General features: G+C 48.0%; 1 protein-coding gene across 7 annotated transcripts in view; it reads left to right on the top strand.

Annotated features, from left to right (window-relative positions):
* DIAPH3 (diaphanous related formin 3) overlaps positions 1–26,664 on the top strand; it is a 2,562,783-nt gene that overhangs the window by 671,986 nt on the left and 1,864,133 nt on the right. The gene's annotated exons all lie outside the window — the stretch shown is intronic.

The following is a 26,664-nucleotide window of genomic DNA, read 5'->3' on the forward strand; positions in this document are numbered from 1 at the left end:
GTGACCTGTCTTTAATTCTGCAGTTTAGGATTTGTATTCTAAACCTCTCCTGTCCTCGGGTACTCCTCTTGCTTATGCTACATGGACTACTTTTACATTAGGCTACTCCTAGTATTTCCTAATATCTTTTGCCATTGAAATCTGTTTTGTTTTTCCTGATCTCCTGATGTGTATGTACTCTGCACACCTCAATCACACTCCACACCTCTGTCTTGCAAGAAATTGTGTGGCTTTTCATACACAACCCCAGCACTGTTCTGCTCTCCGCGCGACAGACTTAAATAGCTCTGTCCCATTTGTTGCAAACGTCCGCACAGGACAGAAAATAGCCACAAGTCTTTGGGATATGCAAATCACGCTTCACGAGGACGCCTCTGCGGTGATTCCCTACTTCTTGAACCATAAAAATATTCAGAGGAAATTGCTGGAACCTGCCCGTCGTAAAGAACTTCTCACTGCAGCCGGCATCACATTCACATATTCTTCATAACCCAGTTTCATTGTAAGTTTGCAGTATTGATTACGTCTTTTACTGCAAGAAAGATGTACTTACTCGCCGACAGTCCTGGGGTGGGGGGCGCGCATCCTATTAGCTTTTCAGTGTAACCAATAAATAGGCAAAGTCCCCCAAATCAGATACGGTCTATGCACATTTATCTAATTAATATTAATTGTGACTCAATTCTACCTCCAGTATTTTTGGGGAGTGCACGTGACCAAGCCCATCCAGTCTGCTCATTTTCCTGTATACTCTTGTGTGTGGGTAGTTTTTAAAGTGCACATACACCCAGAAATCTTGTTGTGCTGAGTGGGACTACAATCATTTACCAAGATTTGGACGAGAGGAGGTGCTCAAAGTATTGAGGTCTTTGCCGCTTTGCGAATTGGGAGATGGTTTGAAATTGAACAGATCCCAAGAGGGGGAACGGTCCGGAGTTGAGGGATCAACATGGAAAACGTAGAGCCCTTTGTCGTTTTTCTGCAGAAAGAGGGGTTCAATAGGAGGAGGGCAGATGCAGAGTGGACAGTATGGGCTGGCGTTTAGTTTATTTGTAAAGCGCAGCCGAACCCTCAGGTAACTGGGCGCTATTGGAAAAGTGGATCGAGCTGGAATCGATGGCCAGAGCCAATAGAACTTGAACTGGACACATAGATGGACGTAGAATCCAGTGAAGCTGGAAAACATGAGGGAATTATGGTCCCTGCACCAACCACCCAAGAGTAAGCTGGGAATAGCGTCCAAGACATTCTGAAGCCATAGAACAAGGTAGAGTGGCCTGCCCACGAGAGCTGCATTACCACTGTCGAGTATTCCTGAGCTAATTGATGTTACTAATGTGATTTGATTGGAAGTGAAACGAAAAGGCAGCATTTAAAAATAATCAGGGGCAGCCATACATACACATGTCATAGCAGTTTATTTTGAATGCCAGATTCTTCATCCATGAGGCTGCCTTGTGACGTGTGGCCCTCACCAGAGGCCAGAAAGACTAGACTGAGATCCTTGCTCCCCACCACAACCAATTTTTATTTTTTTGCACTAAGCTTCAACAAGTTAAATCCCATCCATCCATTGGTGTTTGTTGAGCAGTTAGGAAGATTATGAGCCAAGGTTCTCCATTCATTCAGAGGTGGATCTGGGTGTTGTTGCCCTAGTAATAGCATTTTAGACCAAAGAGTGGAGAAACTGAATAGAATTGTGGGAAGCTCACAAGGGACGGGGTTGGGGTGGAGGGGAATTAGGCATGTGAAAAAGGTGGAAGCATGGTTACATGGATTCTGTCCTAGTTGAAAGGGTGAAACCCGGAGGCACAGATTTATATTGGCTCCAGCTTTACTCGCACTGTATTATTCCTTTCTGTAATATTCCTTTCTTTTCTCCAACTACACACATTTCCAATCTCTTTTCTTTTAATCCCTTTTCTTTCAATCCTCTCCACAAACCTTGCTGAGATGCTGAGACATTGCCATGCAGTTACTGCCCACTTCCTGAAACATATATATTCTAATGTAACCTCTATTTCGAATGGACGGTGTCCTCCCACATATTCCTCATCTTGTGATATTCGTACCCTGCTAGCTTCGCGACTTCGGAAACTTTTTTCAGCAGAGGGTGCTGTGCACGAGACAGTGGCGTCCTTGTCCCTCGACAGGCTCCGTACCGTGTCAACGTCATCATCAGTACAAATAGCTTGTGCCGCGCCCGTTAGCTTCAGTTCTGTTTTTTCGATTGCTTCGCTCTCGAACGGCACGCTTAGAAATGTTCTTCAGAAAATGTCGTCTTCATCTACCCCTTCTACACCTAAGACGGGGTTTAAAAAATGTATCGACTGCGGTTCGATGATGTCGATCACAGATCCTCACCGCATTTGTCTCTGGTGCCTAGGTTCAGACTATCGAACCAGCGACTGTGGCTCCTGTCAGTCGATGACGGAGAAGGCCCTTCGTGAGAGGAAAGGTGAACTGGCGGTGGGGCGTGAAGCTTCTAAGGCCTCCTCGAAGGCCTTGTCTAAAAGAGATAAAAATCCAAGCGATTCAAAAGCATCAGATCGTCATAGACACTCTAAGAGATCCCGATCTCGTAGTAGATCGAGGAGCTCTTCATCTTCCTCTTCAAAAAGAGTTAAAAGGAGACCTAGATCTCCCGCTTCATCATCCGATACATCTACCGAATTGGTACGATGCCCGACTAAGTCGGATTCCCCAAGAAAATGAGAAGATTTTAGAAGGAAGATGATGGAGGTCTTTGAGAATGTGGCCTCAACCCCCTCAAAGAAGCCTCAAAAGAGCCAGACCCCGGTCGCTCCATCGGATGACACAGGGAAGACAGGAGCTACTGTGTTAAAAAAAGTAGTATGGGTGAAACACATAAAACTCGAGTCGACGCAAAGTCGTCGAGGAATCCTCGAGAATCGAGTGTTTCCCTGACACTGTATTAAAAAGGTCATCAAACATCCGTGACTTCGCCAACGGCTTCGACATCGAAGCCTAAAGCGTCTTTGACGCCTTTGTCGAAGACACCATCAGTGTCCTCGAAGACTCCTTCGATACCATCGAAGGTTCCTTAGATTTCTTCGAACAAAACTTATGAACAAGACAGGAGATTTACTCCCTTACCAAAACCAGACTTCTTTAAGTCTGTCTTATATATTTGAAGAAAGTGGCTCTGAAGATGAGGTTTCTCCTTTTGGAGTACAATATGGTAGTAGAGAGGTCCCAGAAGAATTGATCAATGCAGAATCGAAAAAATGAGACCCGTGCAACAATCTTCACTCTGCTAGTGGCATTCATACGTCGCCTGTGCTAGAGTTTGCAAAACCTGACCATGCAGATTCAGGGTACAGGAGTTTAATTAATAGAGTGGTGGAATACGTGGGTTGGGGTAGAGCCTCACCCACCTTTTGATCAGGATGACATGACTGACATACTAGATTGGGGCCCCCAGAAGGATCCAGTTCTCCCCTTTCATAGGGCACTTCAGAGAACGGTAGAAAATAACTGGGAAGCTCCTAACAATATTGCTGCAGTAAACAGTAATTTTCCTAAGAAGTATAGAACTTCTAGTTCTGATCCTGAGTATTTAAACAGGCATCCCACTCCAGAAGGTCTGATTATTCAGGCTGCTACAACCTCAAGACAGACTGCAAATCCATCTATCCCTCCGGATAGAGGATAAGAAGGTAGATGCCTGGACCCGTAAAGTTTTTACTTCGGGTACCACGACTTTAAAGTCAACTAATGTCACCTGTAACCTGGCCATGTTCACTCATACCCTGTGGGACTGTATTTCGGCGGCTGAATATATTCCGGAAGGCGAGGAAAGGGAAGGCTTCCTGAATATTGTCAAAGATGGAAAGGAGGCAATGCAGGAATGTCTCCAGTCTGGACTGGATACTGCTGAAAGTATCAGCAGATCCATGGCTGCATGCACAGTGCTATGTAGATTTGTGTGGTTGAGGAAGTTGGGGTTCGCACCAGATGTGCAGGCCCGACTTCTCAACATGCCTTTTGATGGCTTGAGGCTGTTTGGTAGTAAGGCTGATGAAAGCCTAGAAAAACTGCAGACCTCAAAAGCGGCAGCTAAATCTCTTGGCGCCTCCATGTGACAGCCTCAGAAACCCTATTCAGGCTCATCTTCCTGGAGGGGTCGTTCTTTTCGGTACTACTCCTCTTTTGGTAGAGGAAGAGGACAGGTCTTTCAAAGAGGCAAGAGAAATGTCACTCCTGGTGGACGAGGAAAGACTGCAAAGCCAACCTCAGGAACGGCATCTTTGCCCTCAGCCGCTCCTGCAGCCGCCTCCAAATCACACTGAGGCCTTATCACACAAAACCCCGGTAGGAGGCACAATTCCTCAGCATCTGAAAGAATGGCGGGGCATTACTTCAGATGCTTGGGCACTGGAGACAGTAGCTCAAGGTTACTGCCTTCCTTTCTTAAAAAGGCCTCAGGACCATCCACCGGGAACCAAGTCTGTCAAAATTCCAGACCCGCTCCTGTTGCAGGAAGTTTTAACCCTGCTAGAGAAAGGTGCAATAGAACATGTACCTGTAGCGGAGAGGAACAAGGGTTGGTACTCCCCTTACCTTCTCATCCCAAAGAAGGACGGTGGATTGAGACCCATCTTGGACTTAAGAAACTTGAACAAGTTCCTCAGGAAGGACAAGTTCAAGATGGTAACCCTTTCTCCGATCCTTTAGGCTCTCCAACTCCAAGACTGGTTGGTATCACTGGACCTTCAGGGTGCTTACTTTCATTTGCCAATCCATCCCAAGCACAGAAAGTACCTGAGGTTCGCAGTTGGCGGTTCTCACTATCAGTTTCGAGTTCTGCCATTCTGGCTAACCTCCGCCCGAGGGTGTTTCACCAAGCTGATGGCGGTTGTGGCAGCGAGTCTCAGGAGAGGGGGGATTCACGTCTACCCCTACCTGGACGATTGGTTGATCAGAGCACGTTCGTCCGAACAAGCTCAAACATCTGTCGATCACCTGTCAACTTCCTTCACAAATTGGGCTTCTCCCTCAATTTCAAGTAGTCCCACATGATACCATTCCAAAAGCTCCTGTTTATCGGAGCAGTTTTGGATACTTCCTCGAGCATAGCCTCGCCTCCTGAGGTGAGAGCTCTACACATTCTGCAGAAAGTAACAAAGATTCAGAATACCCAGCATCTACTGGCCTTCGATTTTCTGAGGTTGCTCGGCCTCATGGCATCCTGCAATTTTTCTGGTGCCATAAGCCAGATTGAGAATGAGATCCCTTCAATGGGCCCTCAGAACTCAGTTGCCCCAGTTCTCGGGGAGTATGTCGGATCTTCTGCAAGTCCCGAGCGCAGTTGGCCAGGATCTACTATGTTGGGCTTGCAACGACAACATCCTCAAGGGAAAATCTTTTTGGCAACCATGGCCAGAGAGAACAGTAGTAATGGACGCCTCACTCACGGGGTGGGGATCCCATACCAATGATCTGACAATCAGCGGTCGTTAGTCTCCATCGGAGTCCAAACTCCACATCAACCTTTTGGAGCTGAGGGCAATCAGACTAGCGCTGAAGGCCTTCCTGCCCTCTGTACAGGGAAAGGATGTCCTGATAATGACGGTCAACACGGTGGCCATGTACTACCTCAACAAGAGAGGAGGAGTAGGGTCACTACCACTGTGCAAAGAGGCAATGCAGCTCTGGTTCTGGGCAATACGAGAAGGAATCTCTCTATCGGCAGTTCACCTATCCAGAGAGCAGAACACGGCGGCAGACGCTCTGAGCAGGCAGAGCACAGTCGCCCATGAGTGGGAGCTAGCTCAGGAAGTCCTTCTGGAGATCTTCGCCCTTTGGTGAACCCCTCGAGTGGATCTGTTCGCGACCATGGTAAACCGGAAGTGCGAACAGTACTGCTCAAGGGAATTTCCTCTGAGAGGAGCTCTAGGAGACGCGTTCGTGGTGGGCTGGAAGTTTCCACTTCTGTAAGTGTTCCCTCCAGTTCCCGTGATTCCTCAAGTAATCAGGAGGTTGAGAAAGTTCAGGAAAACGATGATCCTCATTGCCCCGGATTGGGCTAGGAGGACGTGGTACCCAAAACCTCTGGACATGTCCATTTGCCCTCCAATACGTCTTCCGCAAATCGAGGATCTTCTCTCGCAAGAGGAAGGTCGGGCTCTCCATCCAGAGGTCAAGACACTCAACCTTCACGCATGGTTTCTGAGAGGTTGAGATACAAGGATTGGGATCTTCCGGATGACATAATGGAGATTTTGCTTTCGGCCAGAAGGCCAGCAACGAAATCTTTGTACTGATGTCGTTGGAACAAGTTCAGTAACTGGTGCAAAGATAAGGATGTGGACCCTTTTCAATTTGGCACCCCAATGGTGCTCTTTCCTATTGCATCTAGCCAATCTGGGGCTCCAGATCGGAACAATTAAAGGATATCTAGCTGCGCTGTCCATTTTCAAGCGCTCCTCGGAAGAGGTATCTTACTTCAAAATTCCATTGATAATTCAATTCCTGAAAGGGCTTACTAACGTATACCCTCCAGTACCTTTTCATGTCCAACTTGGGATTTAAATCTAGTACTTACATTTTTAACTTGTATACCTTTTAAGCCTGTGGACTCCTGTCCCCTGAGGCTTTTAACATTGAAGACTGTCCTTCTTGTAGCCTTAACATCAGCCCGCAGGGTTAGTGAACTACAGGCTCTCTCATGTAAACCCCCATATACTACTTTTTTACAAGGACAAAGTAGTTCTTAAAATTAAACCATCTTTCTTAACAAAAGTAGTTTCTGACTTCCATTTGTCACAAAAAATCATATTACCAAAATTCTATCCCCCTCCTCATTTGGGCAAAGAGGAGAGACTGCATAGACAGGACCCCAAAAGGGCTCTGTTTTTACATTTCAAGAATGTCAAAATTACATCAAGATTACCAACTTTTTGTAGGTTATACAGGTCATAAATTGGGATTAGTGGTGACAAAACAAACTATATCCCGCTGGATCATTCTGGCTATAATTGAGTACTACAGATTGGCGGGTAAAGACCCACCGGATGGGCTGCAAGCCCATTCCACTAGGGGGATGGCTACTTCTGCCTGCGGCTTTGAATAGGGTAGTTCCTGCAGCAGAGATTTGTTCAGCTGCAACATGGGCATCAATGCATACCTTCATCAAGCATTATTGCTTAGATGCCTCTTCCTCCAATGAGGGTTTATTTGCCAAGGCGGTACTTCATTCCGACATGAAAACAATAACTAGTACTCCCACCTCCAAAACTACCACTGCTATGGGAGTCTATCACAAGATGAGGAATATGTGGGAGACACAATCCATTCGAAGAACAAGTTACTTACCAACTGTAACGTTCTTTCGACTGGATGTTCCTCCCATGTATTCCTCATCGCCCCCCCCCATCCTACCCCGCAGTACAGTTTACGTTTCTTACACTTTCCTCTCACGAATGGCCTCTAAGTCATGAGGCATGCCTGGGTGTTCCTCGAATATTTCCTCAAAAACAGAACTGAAGCTAACGGGCGCGGCATGAGCTATTTGTATTTACCCAGCTGATTAACAGACAACACCACATGATTAGTTGTAGGGCAAGCTGGGTACTGGATAAAAGTCAGACTTCACACCAGATATGCAGGAAAATGTTAGCCCGCTGTTCCTCCAAAGCTTCATCCACCCCTTCTCCAGGAACGTATCCAAGAGGAAGAAGCAGACCTCTTCCACTGTTTACAAAGTGTTGAGGATCTGTGGATTCCATATTTGGTGGCCCTACTTCCCTAGGGGATCAGTGGAGGGAGCAGGAGAATGCCCCACCAAGTATATTAGAATACCACCAAGCCTCTGCAATTCACCAGTCAGAGCCCTCCTGCTCTTTAGCCTACATGGGTTGTCTCCCTGAAGGCAATGCTAGAAGGGACAAAGGCCAAAGTTATAACCTGAAACCGAGGATTACTTCAAGATCTTGATTGGAGAGTGGGTGCTTAACCCGCTTGTACTGTCTGCTCCTCTCTCCCTCACTCATGGGTAATTCTCTCTCAACTCGTGGTATATTCAGGAAGGCATCCAGTACCTCCACTCTGTCTCGCCATACCTTGCATTTGCATCCAGATACTTGACCAGAGGAGTATGATGAGGTGGTCTTATCTAGGGCTAGTTGTTTCCATTCCTTCTTTGATGAAATCATGGTATTTGGCTAAAACTGGGGCCAATATCTCACACAAACACCTCCAAATGGCTAGATTGTGTAGCATATACAACGATCATCGGGGATGCGCTAAGGGTTACAACTGCCAAATGGAAGAAGCCAGTATTTTCCCCAGTTATCAGCAAACAATTTGAAACCAAGGACAAAGTGGCATCCGATCATTCCCTGCGGTTTTCAACATTGTGCGCTGTCCAATATGGCGAGTGTTACTCCTGCCCTCATAAAGGAAAGAGTAGTGACTGTGCCCACTCCTGCTCACCTAAATTAGAGTGCTAAGCAGATGGACATTGTTAGTAAAACAATATACTGAATCACTTTGCTCAGCATACGGTAGGTGAATGCTGATACTATCCCAACATCCCACACCGTCAGTTCTTTTGGCACTGCACCTTTGGCCCATCCCCCACTATATTCTTTTTGGTCAAAAACATAGTGGTGCTACTTGACTCTGGCCGCCTGCTCATCCCACAGATCATCCAACAGTGCAAGAGTCCCACTACCAATTCCATAAGCCTTGGAGATTCTTTCATTACCTTGAATTTTGAGACAAAGTTCTGACCATTCACTAGTCCTTTTCAGATTTTGTTACTGCAAACAGTCCCTATGTGGGAATGCCTAAAACGATACTTGGGCACCTTCAACTGGTACAGAGCAGGGCAACCAAAATGATCATAAGCCAGCAAAGAATGGGTACATCTCCCCAAGCATCAAACCTTTAGTGCCTGCCACTCTAGCAAAGGTTCAAGTGTATACATTGGAGGTATTCGGTCAATCTACCTGATCATGATTATAGTCAATCCTGAATGCCAAGATCTTTGGAATCCAGCCGTATCAGTGTCCACATATGGTATATATACGATTTTGTTTAGTTTTGGGACGAATAAATAAATGGTGGAAGATACAAATGATGCGCTTGTTTGACTAGTATCTATGCAAGTAGTATCCCTATTGTTTTTATGAGAATGTTTTTATTTTGTATTCACATATTTATGAATTTACAATAGAACCAACAGTGAAGCCCCCCGATTCCCAAAACCAAGAACCACAGAATTAGTAAACATCTACAATATTGCCCCAGATATTCTTAACCAGTTTTTTTCTTTTGATTGTAAATCACTCTTTCCATATCTGCCAATTTAAACATCTCATCCAACCATACACTCTCCTTAGGGGACATCCTTGATTTTCAATGTCTCGAAATCAGCTTCTTCACCATAAACGAGCCCCTCAACAACCACTTCTTCTGTGCCACAGTTAAGCCGTCAACAAGTTCATCATCACTCAATATAAGTGTCTCAAAATCATAATCCAAGGATAACCCCAGCACGCTATTTAAAACGGCGCACAATTTGACCCAGAAATTCCTTAACTTACCGCATTCCCACAGCATATGTTCCAACGTCCCAGCTCTCTGCTCGGTACCCCCAACATTCATCCGAATCGGTCATGCCTCTTTTGCAGGCGCTCCGGCGTACAATAGACCCTGTTCAAAATCTTGACCCGTCTGGACCTTTCCCCCAAACTGATAGATGAGAGCCACATTCTTACATATGTTTGCCCGATGTTCCTCTGTCATTTCACACAGCAACCCTGCCGACCACTCCTGTAATGAATGTGTATTGCTATTTGCCGTCAACATAATTAATTTATAATACTTGCTCGCCAGTTGGCCTTCCACCTTAGCCAGATCGATAAACTGTGCAAAGTCAATCTCCCCATTGCAGAGACTTCCCCAATGGCCCTCTTTAGAGTTTGGAATTCATGAAGAGTGCAGTGTGGAATTTGACAGGCACCCCTCAGTTGATCCAATGTCAGCCATTTCCCTCCTGCCCTGAGGTCTCCTATCCACTGTATCCCACTAAGGAACTGTTTAGGCCAACACAACATCTTCTTTCCATCTCTTATGGCTGGGTTGTAACAGATTGAAGAGTCAAGGTGTTTCAGCGCGTTTCCTCCCAATAGTGTCAAGAACCTCTTCCAAGAAGTCCGTAAGAATTTGCAGGCCGCACCGACTTTGTCGATAAAACCACCTTTGTTGTCAAAGGACCTATCAAGCTGGCCTCTGCTTTAGCCCAAACATCTGGCTCCGACTCCAGCAACGTGCCCAGTGTCTAGCTGTAGAAGCAGAGGACGCTGAATTGAGGATAGCACAGGGGCAACGCTCTGCTCTTGGCAGAAAGATAGCGCAGAGCAACAGATAAATAAATAAAAAACAAGAAAATAAATTCAGATGGTAAGCTTGAAAATTTGCCACACCTTAGCACCCCCCTGTCCACCGGTAGCTGTAACTTCCACAACTTCATGCAAGGAGGCTTACTATCCCTTAAGATGTTCTGCAAAAAAAAAATCAAACTCCATCCATACTTCCTTATTAACTGGTAAGGGCAACATACCAAGCATGTATGTAATTCTGGGTTGAGAATTCATTTTTAATGCATTAACCTTTACCCATAAGGAGAGGTTTAAAAGTTTCCATCTTTCCAGATCCATTTTTAGACCGGATAGTAATACCTTCATATTCTCTTATATAACCTTATATAGCTTGTTTGTTAGCCAGATACCCAAGTACTTAATCCTTTCTGTTCACCACTTGAAACCTAAGAACACAATCCAGTTTTCCCGCTATTTATGGAGAGAGGCATTGCCTCAGATTTATTTCAGGTAATGTTATACCCGGGTCGAGCATTAAACTCCGCAATTAATTCCATCATTTTTGGCAGTGAGATTTCTAAGTCTCTTACCAGCACCAGCTAATCGCCTGTATATAAGCATAGTTTTTGGGTGACCCCGCCACAGCTAACCCCCTTTAATTCTCCCCTCCTGTCTGATTGCTATGGTTGGAGGCTCCACAGCAGTCACAAACAGTAATGGTGATCAAGGGTAACCTTGCTGAGTCCCCCGTTCCAGACCGAATGACTTGGACCAGACACCATTAGTAAGAACTTCAGCTGTTGGGCTCTTGTACAAATTCCTGACCCAGCTTATTAAAGATTCACCAAAGGCCATCTTTCCCAGCACTGAAAACAGGAAGCACCAGTTTACCTGATCAAAAGCTTTTGATGCTTCTAATGAGAGTATTACATGGTCTTCTTCCATTTCATTTGCCTGTGTAAACGTCTGAAGCAGTGCCCTCATGTTAGTTGTGGTGTGCCTCCCTTTGACAAATCTTGACTGGTTAGAGTGAATCCGTCTCGGTAGTACCATTTCCAGTCGTTTTACTTATGTTTTTGTCAGTATCCTATCTGTGTTTATCACACTAATTGGATAATAATTCGATGCAGAAGATTGACCCTTGTCGTTTTTCAAAATCAACAATATCGATGCATTTCGAGTTGCCTCCGGTAGGATCCTGATGTTCCTTGAAGCCTTATTCATGTCTCGCAGTAGTTCAAAAACTGTGTTCGGCATTATACTATTAAATTCCATTGGTAGCCCATCCTGCCCTGGACATCTACCTGAATTAAGGCTCAAAGCAGATTTCCTTAACTCCTCCACAGAAAAATCCTTAACCAAATTAGCTTTCTCAACCTCAGTGAGTTTTGGGACTAACATGTCCTGTCCAAATCCCTGTAGGCCTCCTAGAGCACCAATTTCTTCGGAATAAAGCTTCTTTATAAAAGTCATGAAACGCATTGGTTATTTCTTTGGATCAAACATTATGGTGCCATCTGATTTCTTGATCGGCCGAATGGCTGCATCCCTCTCTTGTTTTCTTAATCTATGTGCCAGCCAACGCTTACTTTGAAAATGGTGAGAAATGTATGAGCATTTTATACAAAAAAGCATATGCTCTGCTCTATCTGACATCCTTTTATCATACTCGCCCTTAAATTGACGTAGTTCATTCTTTTTTTCACTCGACCGGGTTTTGCATAATCTTTAATTCCAAGCTCTTAATCTCGTCTCGGTTCTTCCGTTTGCTAGAAAAACCAATTAAGAGACCCCTCATTGAGCATTTGAAAGCCTCCCCAACCATGCCTGGGTCCATGTCACCCGTATAGTTCTCTTCTACAAAGAAATGTGCTTCTTTAACGACCTTCTTTACTATTTCCTCGTCTTCTAAAATCGAAGTATTCAGTTTCCATAGTGAACACCTTTGAGTAGAAAACAGCAATGCAATAGTCCTCTCCACCGGCGCATGGTGAGAAATGTGGATAGTTTTGATGTTGCCTCCTGTGTAGTTAGTAGTAGACAAACGGGCAGTAAGGATCAGGTCTATCCGAGAGTAAGTATTAAATCACCTGAAAAGGAACTGTAATCCCTCGGGATGGGTGTTCCAGTCACCAAGTATCTGTCAGATTGTGTTCTGAAATCAAATCCTCCAAAGCGGCTGCTTGATTACTTTTGGACCTTAATACAATATTACTCCTATCCAGTAGAGGATCCAGCACTTCATTGAAGTCTACCCCAATATAATTTCGCAATTCTGATCCTGCAGGTCTTGTGCTACTAGCCTAAAAAAGGATCCATTGTCTACAGTAGGCATCTAAATGTTGCAAGATGTCAACATTTCCCCCTGGATGCACATTGAAATAGATATTAATCTGCCTTCCTTGTCCTTGTTCTTTTCTGCGAGCACCTGAATAGCCAGGTTTTTAGGAATCCATATAGCCATGCCCCTTGAGCGTGTGTTGTACGAAGAGCCGTAAACCTGACTTACCCATCCTGTCTGCAATTTAGCAGTCTCGTCAACTGAGAGATGAGTCTCCTGCAAAAAGGCCATTCAAGTGATTTAGAACCGGTTTCCTCTTTAGTGGGCTATTGATTCCCTTAACATTCCAAGAGACAAAACTCCTCTCACTTCAGGAGACCTAAATACTCTTACGTCCCGTCCCTCCATACTGCATGGGCGTACCTTCCAAGGGATGGGAGACGGAGCCTTTTTCACCAGAAAAAAATCTTCTTCCCCTTTAAATTTGGAGGTGAGCAGGGGTGCGGCCCAGGGAGCATGCGCTGCCCTGACTCCGCCCTTCGGCACCACACCTCAGTCCCCTTTTCTGCGTTGACGGGAACAGGCTGAATTGACCAGTGCTCCTGGGTTTGTCCTCTGCCATGTAATTCCATGCGCGGATACTTCTTCTCTTTGTCTTTTGATCATTCAGGTACTCGGTCATCAGGCGTCACGCATGTCGACTTCCACAGGGTTCAGCAGATGTCCATCCTACAACGGGCTCTTCCCAACTTCAGACCCCCACGCTCTCTGCCTATGTTGCCTTGGCCAAGACCACAGTTGGCAAGCTTGTACAGCGTGTGACTCGCTGTCCTCGAAAGCGCTGAAGAACCGATTAGCCAGGTGGAGGGATATCTTCCAGAAGTCGCCTCCAGCAGACCTCAAGAACTTTGTGAAACATCGAGCCAAGCCCAAAGTAGGGCCGATATTCTCCATCGCACCCCGCAAAGGAGACTTCTTCCCAGGGACTCTCCCGCGCGGGCCGGAACGGTCAGGTCCTTATACCAGCACGTGCACCGAGGCTGCTGCAGCTACCGGCCAAGGGAGCCTTGGATCCTCCCGGTGGTAGTGTTGAGGGACCGGAAGGTTCTTGTACCGTATTGTCATCCGAGGGGCTCTGCCCTTGTACCGGCAATATGGCTGAGGGGCTACGCCCTATTACCAGCAATACGTTTGAGGGGGCGCCTAAACGCAGCTCTACCGACCCCCGGGTCGAGGGTGTCGCACCTACTGGGCCTAGGCCCGAGGAGCAGGGTAGGCCTCGTGATCCACATGCAAGAGTCTTGGAGGAGGCTGGGCCCAGCGGGCCGAGCAACAAGTCACAGGCACGTGGCAGGCAGCTTGACAAGATGGCCGCCGTGCCAGACGGAGGCACCTGTACAATGCCATTCCAGGAGTTCGGCAAAGAACGTGTGTCAAGGTGGGACTGGCCTCAACCAGGTACATGGCCTACAGCCTATCCCTCTTATGCGCAGGGCAGCTTCCCACTGTGCTCATACAGGCAGGCTATGCAGTGGCTCCAACAGCTCCCGTCTACGCCGTCAGTACCCCCTGCCACCTCTACGGCCAGTGAAGAGGGGTTCTTTGAGAGGTTCCCCTGTCTCATGAAGTCACCTCGATGGGGGTTATCCTCAAGGACGCCATCAGGGAGGTCCTCCCGAGTATGTTAGCAGCACCACAAGCGCCTCCGCCGGTGTCCCCGACCCAAGCGCAGCCGTTGCCTCCAACTCGCCAGCCGACTCTGCAGGTGGTTCCGTACCAGCATCCGCCTCCTCCTCAGCCTCTGGCCACGATTCCTTTACCCCAGCCACCGGCTCAAACTACTCGTCCACCTCCGCAGGATCCTCCTGATCCACAGGATACGGACGAGGTGGAGGATCCCGACACGCCATCTTCAGCCAGGACCTTCCACGAACCTCTTGCAGGGCTGGCGGAGTACCTGGGTCTACCCCAACCCGCGGTCCAGCAGCCGGCAGACTGGGTCCTGGCTGAAGTCCTCATGTGATGCCCCTCTGCCAATGCAGGGATTCCTCTGCAGACCGATTTAGTCTCCCTGGCCAAGAAGGGTTGGCTTAAGCCCCCGCTCGGCCCAGCTGTTCAATCGACGCCTGGATGCCAAGTACAGGCAGATGGAAGAGGATACACTGTTGCTCTCGGCCCTTCCTCAACCACACTCCTTGGTGATGCTGCGGCATCACTATACTCCAAGCTTCAGTTGTCCTCAGCCTCCTCCTCTGCGGCACTGCTAGGCAAGGAGCAGAAGATCTTGGAGGCGTATGGGAAGAAGCTCTATTCCAACGCGTCCTTGCATTTTCGTCAGGCCAACGCCGATGCCATGCTGGCTGCTGCCAACCAAAGGTTATGGTGGGAAATTGCAGACTTCCTCCCGGAACTCCCTACTCTGAGCCAATCACACTATAAGGCGGGGCTGGCCGAGGCCAAGCTGGTGGCACATGACCTCATGGAATCCACCGTGGCCCATATTGACACCTCTGGCCGTGCCATCTGTATTGCCACAGACATAAGGACAGCCTGGCTCCGGGCAACAACATTCAACCCGGACGTCCACGAACGCATATTAGATCTACTGTTCGAGGGGGGGGGGGGACCTCTTCCATTCCTCCACGGACGGAGAGTTGGACAAAAAGAAAAACAGCTCACAAATGGCCAAGTCTTTATCCATCCTGACAAAGACCACGCCCAAGTCGTACACTCACTCTCAGCAGCGCTCTGACAGGGGGCGTACATACGGAGGGTTCCGCGGCTTCCAGGAACGGAGATCCAGGCAGCCGGACCGCTCCCTGTCTCAGAACCGGCGCAAGCAACAAAAAGGGGAGGGGGGAATAAGGGCTTTTTCCAGTCCCCCTCCTCCGTGACAGCCTTCGAGGGAATGAAGGCATGACATGCCCCTTTGCATCCACGGGTCTCCAGTGGGGGTCAGGCTTGCTCTCCATGCGCATTTCTGGCACCAGAATATCGTAGACCCCTGAATCCTTTCTGTAGTACTCACGGGGTATCACCTCCCTATCCCAGCCTCTCCTCCCTCCTCCCCTCCACTCTCACACGTTGTGACAGCAACTCTTTTGGCGGAGATCCGGTCACTCATAGAGAGCCAGGCAGTGGAGAAGTCCCAGCCTCCGAGCTTGGGCTTTTACTCCAGGATTTTTTCCATTCAGAAGAAGAACCAGGCATGCCTGAGAGTTTTTCTGGACCTTTCCACTATCAACCTCTCCTTACCTCTACAAAAATTCAAGATGGTTACACCAGCTTTTATAGCAGAGACATTGTGAATGGGACACTGGATGTGTTCCCTGGATCTGAAGGACGCGTAGCTATACGTCCCGATTTGGCAGCCCCATCGAACTTTCCTATGGTTCAGGATCATGGGCTACCATTTTCAATACAAGGTCCTTCCTTTTGGCCTCAAGTAGGCCCCCAGGGTCTTCACCAGTCTAAGGAATGCTGTGGCTGCCGCTCTCAGGAGGCCTACACATTTACCCATACCTAGACGACTGGCTGGTCAAGTCTACATCCCCAGAAGTGGTCCACCACTCTTCCCAGGCCCTTATGAACACACTGCACTCAAGAAGTCACAGCTGCAGTCCACGCAGACTACGACATTCTTGGGCCTCACCTGGGACACATGCTCCGAGAAGGTATTTCCGTCAGAGGACAAGATATCGGCCATCAAGAGGGCCACCAGCCACTTCCTCAGCAGAGAGGTGACCTCGGCGTGGTGCCACCAGCATCTCCTGGGTCTCCTGGCAGCAGTCCTACTAGCCGTTCCCCACACGAGATTGAGGATGTTGACGATTCAGCTGCACTTTGCGGACTGGAATTAGGAACGGGGCTCTCAATTTGAGATGATCACATTCCTCCATCTCTCCACCCAGACCTAAGATGGTGGTCCAGCGACTGCAACCTCCGGACGGGCAAGCCCTTTCGGCCGCCCATCCCACAGGCCACCATCACCACAGACTCCTCGCTCGAGGGCTGGGGAGCTACCCTGGACAATCTCTGTCCACGGCACCTGGACTCGACAGGAGCGGGAATACCACTCGGAGCATTCCTACCACTTCTCAGGGGCAAGATTGTTCTCATCCAGACAGACAACTCGGCCAGCATGTACTATGTTAACAAGCAGGGAGGCACGAGATCCCCTCCTTTGTGCAGTCTGGCAAACAGCATGTGGGAGTGGGCCCTGGAAAACGACATCTACCTCACTGCAGTCCACCTCCCGGGGGTTATCCAACCTGGAAGGCGGACAGGCTCAGCAGTTTGGGAGCAGACAACTAAGAGTGGCAGCTAAACAACCTTGTTACTCAGGAGATCTTCAGGGTGATCCTCAGGTGGATCTCTTTGCCACCTGGCACACCAGGAAGTGCCCTCAGTTTGCCTCCTGGCAGGGACAGGGTCCTGGCTCCCTGGACGACGCATTTCGGATTCAGTGGAACGGCATGATGGCTTACGCCTGCCTGCCCACTCTGCTGATTCACAGAGTGATTTGCAAGATCAAGGAGTCTCGCCAGCTCAACATCATTCTAATGGCTCCATGGTTGCCGGCCAGGCCTTGGTTTTCGTAACTGCTCAGCCTCTCAGAGATGCCTCTGATTCACCTGCAGATGGGCCCAGCACATCTTGTGGCGCAGCAGGGGGTAGGAGGGCAGGGTCATCCACCCCGCGCCACAGAAACTAGCCCTCACAGCGTGGTTCTTGAGAAGGTAACGCTGCAGCACCTTAGCCTCCCCTAGGCTAATCTGGAAATCATACAGGGCACAAGGAGCAAGGCTACCAGGACCCAGTGTAAGAGTAAATGGACCAGGTTTTCCCGCTGGGCAGACTCCAAGGAAATCGACCCCCCTGGCATGTACTTTGGATGACGTGCTCCTTCTCGGTGCACCTCGCCCACTCGGGGGTGCAGGTGACACCTGCTGTACATACCTCTCCGCCATCGGGGTTTACAGGAACTCTGAGGAAGGGATCTTCTCCTGCTCCAACCCTATCGTAAAGAAACATTTGACCGGGCTTGCGAGGCTTTACCCACGCGTCAAGAGGGCGCCCCCGTGTGGGACCTCAACATAGTCTCGGGTGCCCTGGCACACAAACCGTTTGAGCCAATGGCATCCGCGGACATTAGGCTGGTCACCATCAAGATAGCCTTACGAGTTGGCCTTACCTCGGCTCGTAGAGTCAGCGAAATCCAGGCGCTGGTCGCCTTAGAACCATATACTACCTTTCAGGGACAAAGTAGTCCTGCGGACACACCCAGTATTTCTGCCCAAGGTGCTGTCTGATTTCCACTTGAATGAGGAAATAGTCCTTCCTACGTTCTTTGCCGATCCTAAGGACGAAGCTCAGAGAATGCTACACTGCCTGGATGTCAGGCGCGCCCTGAAATTCTACTTGGACAGGACCATGGACTTCTGCAAATCAGATGCCCGGTTCGTCACTTTCGGAGGCTCAAGACCAGGCTATCCAGCCTCCAAGGCCTCCATATCCCGCTGGATGGTTTCGGCCCTCAAAGAAGCGAACGATGGCCAGCACAAGCCGTTGCCGGCCAACATGCATGCCGGCCAAAATGCATGCCCACACAGTCGGGGCCAAGGCAACAGCCATCGCATTCCAGCGCCATTTCCCTTGGCAAGTCATATGCAGGGCGGCCACTTGGGCCATTCCCTCGGCTTTCTGCAAGCATTACTGTTTGGATGCCGGCTCTAGATCTGATGCGACTTTCGGACAGGCAGTTCTCAGGAACCTATTTGCTTAAAGAGGGTCTCCTCTCCACCGTGGGGCTGCATTCAGTTGTAATCTCACATGCACTGCATGTGAGATTACATGTATGAGTAATTAGAAGTTACTCACCGTAGTGAATAACGTACTCAGGGCAGCGCATGCTCCCTGGGCCGCACCCCTGCACTCCTCTAAATTTAAAGGGGAGATTTTTTCTGGTGAAAATGGTTGTCTCCCTTCCTTTGGAAGGGACGCCCATGCAGTATGGAGGAAAGGGCACCATGGACTAAGAGTACTTATAATTTCTCTCCTTAGCAAGTGGGGCACACTCAACTGATACCAACTCTGTGAATAAAGTACAAAATAATAAAAATAAAAACCAATGAATAAATAACAGTAAGTAAAAGTACAGCCAGCTGGAGGGAAGTGCAAGGGTAAGTGCAGACATCTGGTGTCAAGTGCTGGTCGTGGGACTGTAGGGATACAGAAACAGCCCCCAAGTGCAGGGTTTGCCAGGAAGGCAGTGCAGGTGTGCGACTGGTGGGGGAGGGGACCTCAGCCCGAGATCAGAGGGTGGCCAGGTAACCAGTTCAGTTTCAGCCAGAAATTCAGCAGGGGAGAGTAGCAGAAAAAGCAGAAGCAAAGAGAAAGGTTTTGAGGCGCTTCCGGAACCGGAGATGATTCTCCTCAAGTTTCAAAGAGGCAGGGATGCTGTTCAGAGGGAGGACCCTGCCGAAGAAAGAAATCTACCACCAACTCGTTGCTTGGAGAAGCAACTGACCCTGAGGGAGTTCGAGGTGGATGAGCAAAGAGCTCGAGAAGGAAGATATGTAGGAAGAGAGAGTTGAAGGTATTGAGGTCCCAGGCCCCAGAAGGCCTTGCGGACAATGCAGAGGGTTTTGAACTTAATCCTCGCAGCCACTGGGAGCCAGTGCAGAGATTTCAGTCCTGGAGAGATGCGATCCCTGGGCTTGAGGATAAGGACAAGTCTCACAGTCCTGTTCTGGATGAGTTGCAAAGGGTAGAAGCAGGCAGATCTTAGGAAGAGGCTGTTGTAGTAGTCCAGCCTGGAGAGAACCAGAGCTCTGGAGATAGTGAGCATCTGGGTGAAGAAGAGGAAAGGAAGAACACCTCCTAAGGAAGTGCAGCTGGTAGTGTGACTTCTTCGAGACGTCAGAGATGTGAGGAGTGAAGGAGAGTGTGGAGTCGAAGATGACTCTGAGGTTTTTAGCCTCACTGATGGGAGCAGGAAGAGGGCCAAGAGGCCGACCAGAGAGTGACAGGAAAGGAAGAAGCGGGTATGCTGATGAGGAGAATCTCAGTATTCGTGGCATTAAGGCAGAGATCATTGGTGGCACACAAAAATGAGAGAGGGAGAAGAGGTGCCTGAGGTTAGCCTGTAAATGAGCTGAGTGTCATCCGCATAGCACTGGAAGTTGGGGCAGAGCACTGCAATGAAGTGGGAAAGAAGTGCCAGGTATTGGTTGAACAGCCCTGGAGAGAGGTTAGACCCCTGTGGAACACCACAGGTAGAGATGGAGGAGAGGAAGAACCCAAGTTGAACCTGGGAGGGTCGATCAGAGAGTAAAGAAGTCAGCCACGCCAGGGCCTGACCGGTGATACCCAGGTTAGCACAGAGATGATTGAGCAGGATGGCATGGTTGACGGTGTCAAAGGCAGAAGAGAGATAAAGTAAGATGAGGACACAGGGGGTGTTGGAATCAGGGTTAGAGAGCAGGCCTTCACGGATGTTCAGGAGAGCAGTTTCATGCTTATGGCAGCTCTGAAGCCAGACTGATGATCATGGAGACAACCAACAGATTCAGTGTGAAGATTGAGCTGGGAGATGACCAGCTTTTCCAGGAGTTTGCCCAGGAAAGGAGTGATGGAGATTGGATGATAGTTGGACCAAGACTGGTCAGCCGAGGGTTTCTTAAGAAGAGGGTGCACAAGGGAGTGCTTCGGAGGGTGTGCGGGAGGGAAGACTCCAGTGTCAAAGGAGTGGTTGCAGAAGTCGGCCAGGACACGAATCAGGGAGTCAATGTGGTCCTTGATGGTTTTGGTGGAGCAGGGATGAACCTGCTTTGATGAGACTTTCATAGATTAGACTTGTCTAGGTCATGCTGATGTTTCTGTTGGAATACCACCTCAACGAGCCCTTGGTGTTGCCCGCTTTCCTCCCGATTCGTCTCCGGCGGAGAGGAACCTGCATTCGCTAGACGTTGCTCGTCCCTTGAAGTTCTAATTAATACTCAAAAAGAGTTTTCGGGAGAGTTCTAAAATGTTTGTGAACTTTGGCCCTTTAAACCATGGGAAGGCCTTCTCCAAAGATTCCATTTCAAGGTGGCTCCCAGGCTGCACCATGCACGGTCATCGTCTGGCGAACCAGCCTCTGCAGGGTTGTCTGAGAGCCCATTCCACCAGAACGATCGCTGCGACAATGGCATTCCTTTCTGGTGTGCCCCTGCTTGACATCTGGACTGTGACATGGAGGTCTACGCATACCTTCATGAAGTTCTACTGCGTCAACAGGAATTCCAGGGAGGAGTCCAGAGTCAGCCAGAAAGTACTACGCAACTTGTTCACTTGTGTTGAGTCTGTTCCAGGGGTAAGTGTTAATTGCATATGTCGAGCCTTGCCACCTCACGTGATTGTGTAATATGGTACTGCTGTGTATTCGTTATTCATGAGCATGTGAATCCATGCCAGACCCCATGTTGGAGAAGGTATATGTTACTTACTGGTAACTATTGTTCTCCAGCATGGGTCTGGCATGGATTCACATGCAAACCTTCCATCCGACACCTCTGCGGCTCTTCTTGGTCATACTGCCACTTTACGTGCTTTCCAAATCTGAAGATGACTGCCAAAGGCTGGTCTTAGGGAGAGGACTGTCATTGGATGGGGGCAGTATGACCCAGAGGACAGTGATTGGTTTAGAGGAAAAATACAGTTTGAAAGTGAAAGTGTTTCTTTTTTTACGGAGGATTCTCAGCCCGACGACTGGGAATATTCATAAGCATGTGAATTCATGCCAGACCCATGCTGGAGAACAATAGTTACAGGTAAGTAACTTAAACATACTCCTGCCCCCCTCCCTATAAAGATGAGTACCAAGCCGGGAAACCTACACTAAGTACAACCGCGTACATCAACAGCAGTCAGCCGAGCCACCGAAAATCAAAAATTCCTGTATGCCCCCACAGTAGCTGCATACGGTGCCACCCCAACGAATGCCCACCTCCACATAAGTGCAGTTCAATATAAGACCCCATTAATGCCATCATACTTCAGCCTCAAACACCTCTACGTTAAAATTGAAATGGAAACAAGCGCTTTGTCCCCACCAAAACACTGCAGGCCGTACACACCAGCATCCACTGTGTGAGCCCCCAAAAAGAGGCCGTATCATGACACCCAGTTGCATACAGCTAGGACATTAGTTAAACATTTAAACTCTTCCCTTCTCACTGCACGCACTATAGAAACTTTATACACAATCATAAACTATTCCACAAAATTCCCGGAAGTTTTATTAAAAGATCAAAACAAGCTCCAATCTTGCTTTATGTTGTGAAACAAGCCTTGTGGCCCCAATCTCCAATCCAGCAAGGAATTCCGTCTTTAGTTCAGGAGTTTGCCTAACTATAGACTAGCTAAATAATCATGTGAAGCAGCAGTGCTATATGCGAAACTCTAAGAAAACATACCATTACATGAATCTCCCAAAGGCCGCCTCTCTCCATGGGGCTGGAACAACAAGTTGAGCACACAAACCTGTCCAGGTAAACCTGCATTATTCTCCTGGTTCATGTTGTTATTATTCCAAGATGTTATCCACAGCCCATCATCGAACCACCCCTGTACACATCTCCGTACCCCACTTGTACCAGCTTCCCACACGCGCACACACACGCACACGCATCTTCTAACATTAAAAATAATCTTCAGCCATGTACATTTGGATGCACATTATTACTGCAATCCTGATTTCTGGTCTCATACTGCACACAATGTCAATCATCCAGAGTTATTCATCCGTATGGCGAAACTGCTGAATCAGGAGCAGAGATTTCAGTTCCCCAAACACATTAAGAAAGATGGCAATGCTGCAGTGTTCATAGACCCACCAACTCAATAACAATCCAAAATCCTGCAATAAAAATGGATTAGTGCATTAGAGACAAAATTGGTAATACAGTTAAAAAACGTTCATTGTTATATTCACATGCAAGCCCAATTGAGATCATGAAGAATGTCTGAGATGCGTACCCCTGGCTATATCTCCTCCAGCTTTTAGGCCACAATGAAACGTTCCACAATGCAGGTAGCTTACACGTGGTCTAGAATCTAAGAACTCGTGAGTCTGCACCAATAACATCCAACAAGGCATTCAAGAATCGTGTCCATTTATACCTTGTCGTAAAGGGACAGTGAATTTGATAAACTGATCAAAACATCTTGCTCCCTGATCCCAACCCCAAGCAATGCAATCCCCCAACAAAAGCGAACGGTTGCACTCATGCCATAGAACGAATAAGCACAGACAAATAAAAAAGCGTTTAGGAGTCACCCCAGTAATCTAATACCAACAACCTTCCCTCCGTTCATGAACCCACAAGTTGCCGATATCAAAGGAATCAAAAGCTGTTCATTTGAGTGGCTTGCCCCTTCGCCCAAGAAAGCCGTGTGGAATCGGTCTCCTTGAAGCTGAGATGAAGGTGGGGGCTCACAGCAAAAACAATCATCCCTCAGAGCAACATTGTAGAACACCCAAGATGGTGGACATTTGTAATGCAACGCAAAACAGAGCAAAGGTCACTTAACTCACATGGAACCAAATTCCTGGTAAAGCACTGAACAGCTATGCGTTATCACACCAGTGGTCCCAGTTTCGCTCCAGATAAAAACTGGGCCTACACAGTGCCGCAGCACCCCCTTAAGCATCACAGTAGTCTAGTAAAGCTGCATTCCGAAATGGACACCACATGCTACACCCTGATCCATAGACACTTAACTCACGTGGATCAATCCTTCTGGGAAGTGTAAATCATGGTTAGATACTGCTGCAGGACAGGTCCAGTTACCAATTCCACTTGTTGTTTCCTTGCAGCGTGGACTCATCACGAATGCGTGAGCGCTTAGTAGGGTCCTTTTATGACGGGACTGCAGAGATAGAACAGGGAAACTGCATTCAGGTAGACGACATGGAAGCAAGGACGTGAACCAGATTCCAGCTGCAACAAAAACACAGGCGATCTTTCTCATGCTCCAGCACACCACCGAGCAACGTGGCACAGTGCTAGCCTGCATCCTGGTAAGGCAGTTAGTGGCCACAATATTCCGACGCCATCTTGCGGCCCAGACGATTTGAAAATAAATATAATTGTGAATATGTATTGTTAAGCGTTTGTAAAAGTATATGGTGGACAGCAGATAATAGTGCAGGTCAAGGCAGCTCCCGAGGGCAGACGCAAAACTAACACATAGCGGCGGGCAGAAGAATCTGTAACAGTACCTCATTTTTCTACGCTCTCTGATCAGGATGTGGGCACTTTTTCCAGCCAAAGTAAAGCTTCAGAGGCATCCCTAGTCATCTTTACACCCTCAGGCAATGACCGTTTCAAAACCACAGAGCGGCTCTGTTTTGAGACACTTTGATGCCCTTCTCCTTGGAGAGTGCTTTAGCCCCTTTAAAGGCCTTCCTTTTGTCCAGGATTTCTTTTAGTCTGGGAATATGAACAAGGGCTTATCTCTGAAGGTGACATGGGCTTTCACTCTAGCAAAATTCTGCACTTTTTCCTTTGATCTAACATTGCTGAGGGTTAAAAGTATCTGTCTTGGCCTGGCAATAGACAGTTTTCCCACATTGTATGTGAAATCTATCTCGAGTGGAGAGAGATTATCTGGGCCAAGACATTCTATAATCTTCATAACAAAAGAATCCATGTTGTTGCTCTCCTCCTTGGTTTCATCCACTCCTACCAGCCCCAGATATTTGCCCATAAGCTTCAGATCCATCCCAAGAGTTCTTTCTGCTTTAAAGGTTCTGCCTTAAATTCCTTGTAGGCTCTAAAGCTGCCTGTGATGTCAGCCTCCAAACCCTCTGAGTTAGCTACAAGCTTCATAACATGACCTTCTAGGTGAGATACTTTCTGAGTGAGCTCAGACAGGAAGTTCGTGACCTCCCCCACATCTTGGGCCACCTTCAGCAGGAGAACATAGATACCCTGAATCCCTGGTATCGCAGCAATGTCGGAGGCCTGCTTGGGATTATTGGGGATGGAATTTTCAGCAGTGTCAATCTTCTTCTTAGTATTCATAATCCATAGGAAATCCTTCACAGAAGAGGGCAGGGGCTGCAGGTTTAGGCTGCTTCTTCAACGGCCAACATTCCAGAATCGAGAATCATCTTTCATGAGAATTAGTTCATGAATTCAACAATATCAAATTAATAGTCAAAGGTAACCCTATCTTATTATACTCTTTAGAAAAACGAAATTGGGGTGTTCTCCTGAAGACAAGTCACTTACTCGAAACATGTTGAGCCAAATAGATACCTTTTTGTTTGAAGAAAGAAAATTTGTTAATTTGCTACAGAATGTCTTGGGTAGGATTTCCATATCTATTATAAATCTTCCTGACCAGAACATTTTGCTTTGAGGGGGAAGCTATTTTACCTTGTCCCTAGATGAAGAGGAATCTTTTCCCCCTCTCACCTAGTCTTTTACTCTTTTTATGGGTGACCATTTCATGTGTCTCCATAGTGTGGGTGGTTGGAGTTCTAGTTTCATATAACTTTTGGGCTTAGGCTGGGTTGCCGCTATGGGCTCTCCTCTTAGTTTCTCTTTTATGTACTTGGGTGAACTACAGTTCCCAAGTGGTAAAGAGGGATTTTCATGCCCTTTACATTGTATATAGTGAGCCAGCACACCCCACCTTATGTGGAGTGCTGGGGGGATACAATGTACCCCCTTTGTAACTTACTGTAATATTTGTGTTACAATTTCAAGTTTGCTTGAATGGCTGGTGGCAGTGATTTTACCTTTATGACTTTTAGTCCTTAATACTCACAGGCTGTTAAATCAGCCTCTGTAATGCACAGAAGGGACACTAATTCTCTAAAATGTTGGGCTCTTTCTTTTTTCGCCATTTCTTGTTTTCTTGATGTTTTTGAGAGCTTCCTCAACGATTCTAGGTGGGACCAACCTCAATGGGAGTTTTGTCTTTGGCAGGATTCCTTTGTATTCCCTGCTAAGGCTCCAGAGTGTCTGAGAAGGCCGGAAGCGGGGGAGGAGTCGAACACTCTTCAGCTCTTTGTCTTTGACCTTGCCTGAAAGGAGTCCAATCTCAATGGGGTCTGGGGGGGTTGTCTGTCCTGATTGAACAGTCAGACTGCCCCTTTCTGTAAAATGAAGGGAGAGATTGCAGAAGGGGTGCTGTAGTGCCGTTGAATACTCCGAACCTGGAAGCTGCTGGCCAGTCTGCCACTGGAGCTGAAACCAAAGAGAATTATGAAGAAACGACGGCCACAGCGATTTACAGAGACCGGAGAGCCTGCTGTAACCCTTCCTTCCAAATGACCTGGGGATTCCGAAAAGGACGACCCCGACCCAGAGCCTGATGAGATCCACTAGACACAAAACCACCTGCATTTTTAGCCATCCCACGTCGTCTGCGACCTTGCGGGGTGGCAATACCTCCATACACTGGGACCTCGAGCCATCGTGAGGTGCACAGACTTCCAAATAGAGCAGAAACTTTGGTGGCATCCTGCAGGACCTTCCGAGATGTGAATCGAGGCTGACAAGCCCCTCATTAGATTACTGGACCTTGCAACTGACGAGAATCCGACTGGCAATATTCAGTTTTCTCCTGGCTCCTGAAAAGGGTGCCAAAACCACAGAGCCGCATCCAGCCGTGAGGAAAATCTAGCCTGGGGCCTTCCCCGTTGATCCCTGCTGCATAATCCCTCCCAGTGTCCTGTCTTCATCCTTCATGACAAGGAATCCATTGAATGGGATTTTGGCTGCAGATCCTGAGGTCCTCCTGCTGCAAACTCTTCTTCTGTGCTGAGGTACTGTGTTGGCTGGGGTATTTAGTTACTTTAAGCGTTTGTGATTCCTGTGTAGCTTTGGGGTGTTTCTTGTGATTGGGGGGCCTCTCATCCAGTTCACCCAGGCCCACTGCTGGAATCCCCCCAGTGTGTCTTCTCAGAAGTTCTTGGACCCTTTTTAACTCTAAAGTGAACTACTTGCTTGTTTGAACAGTCTTCCACAGGAACTC

This window comes from Ambystoma mexicanum, chromosome 7q (assembly GCF_040938575.1).
Source record: "Ambystoma mexicanum isolate Mex_15411 chromosome 7q, UKY_AmexF1_1, whole genome shotgun sequence".
NCBI classification, from domain to species: Eukaryota; Metazoa; Chordata; class Amphibia; order Caudata; family Ambystomatidae; genus Ambystoma; species Ambystoma mexicanum.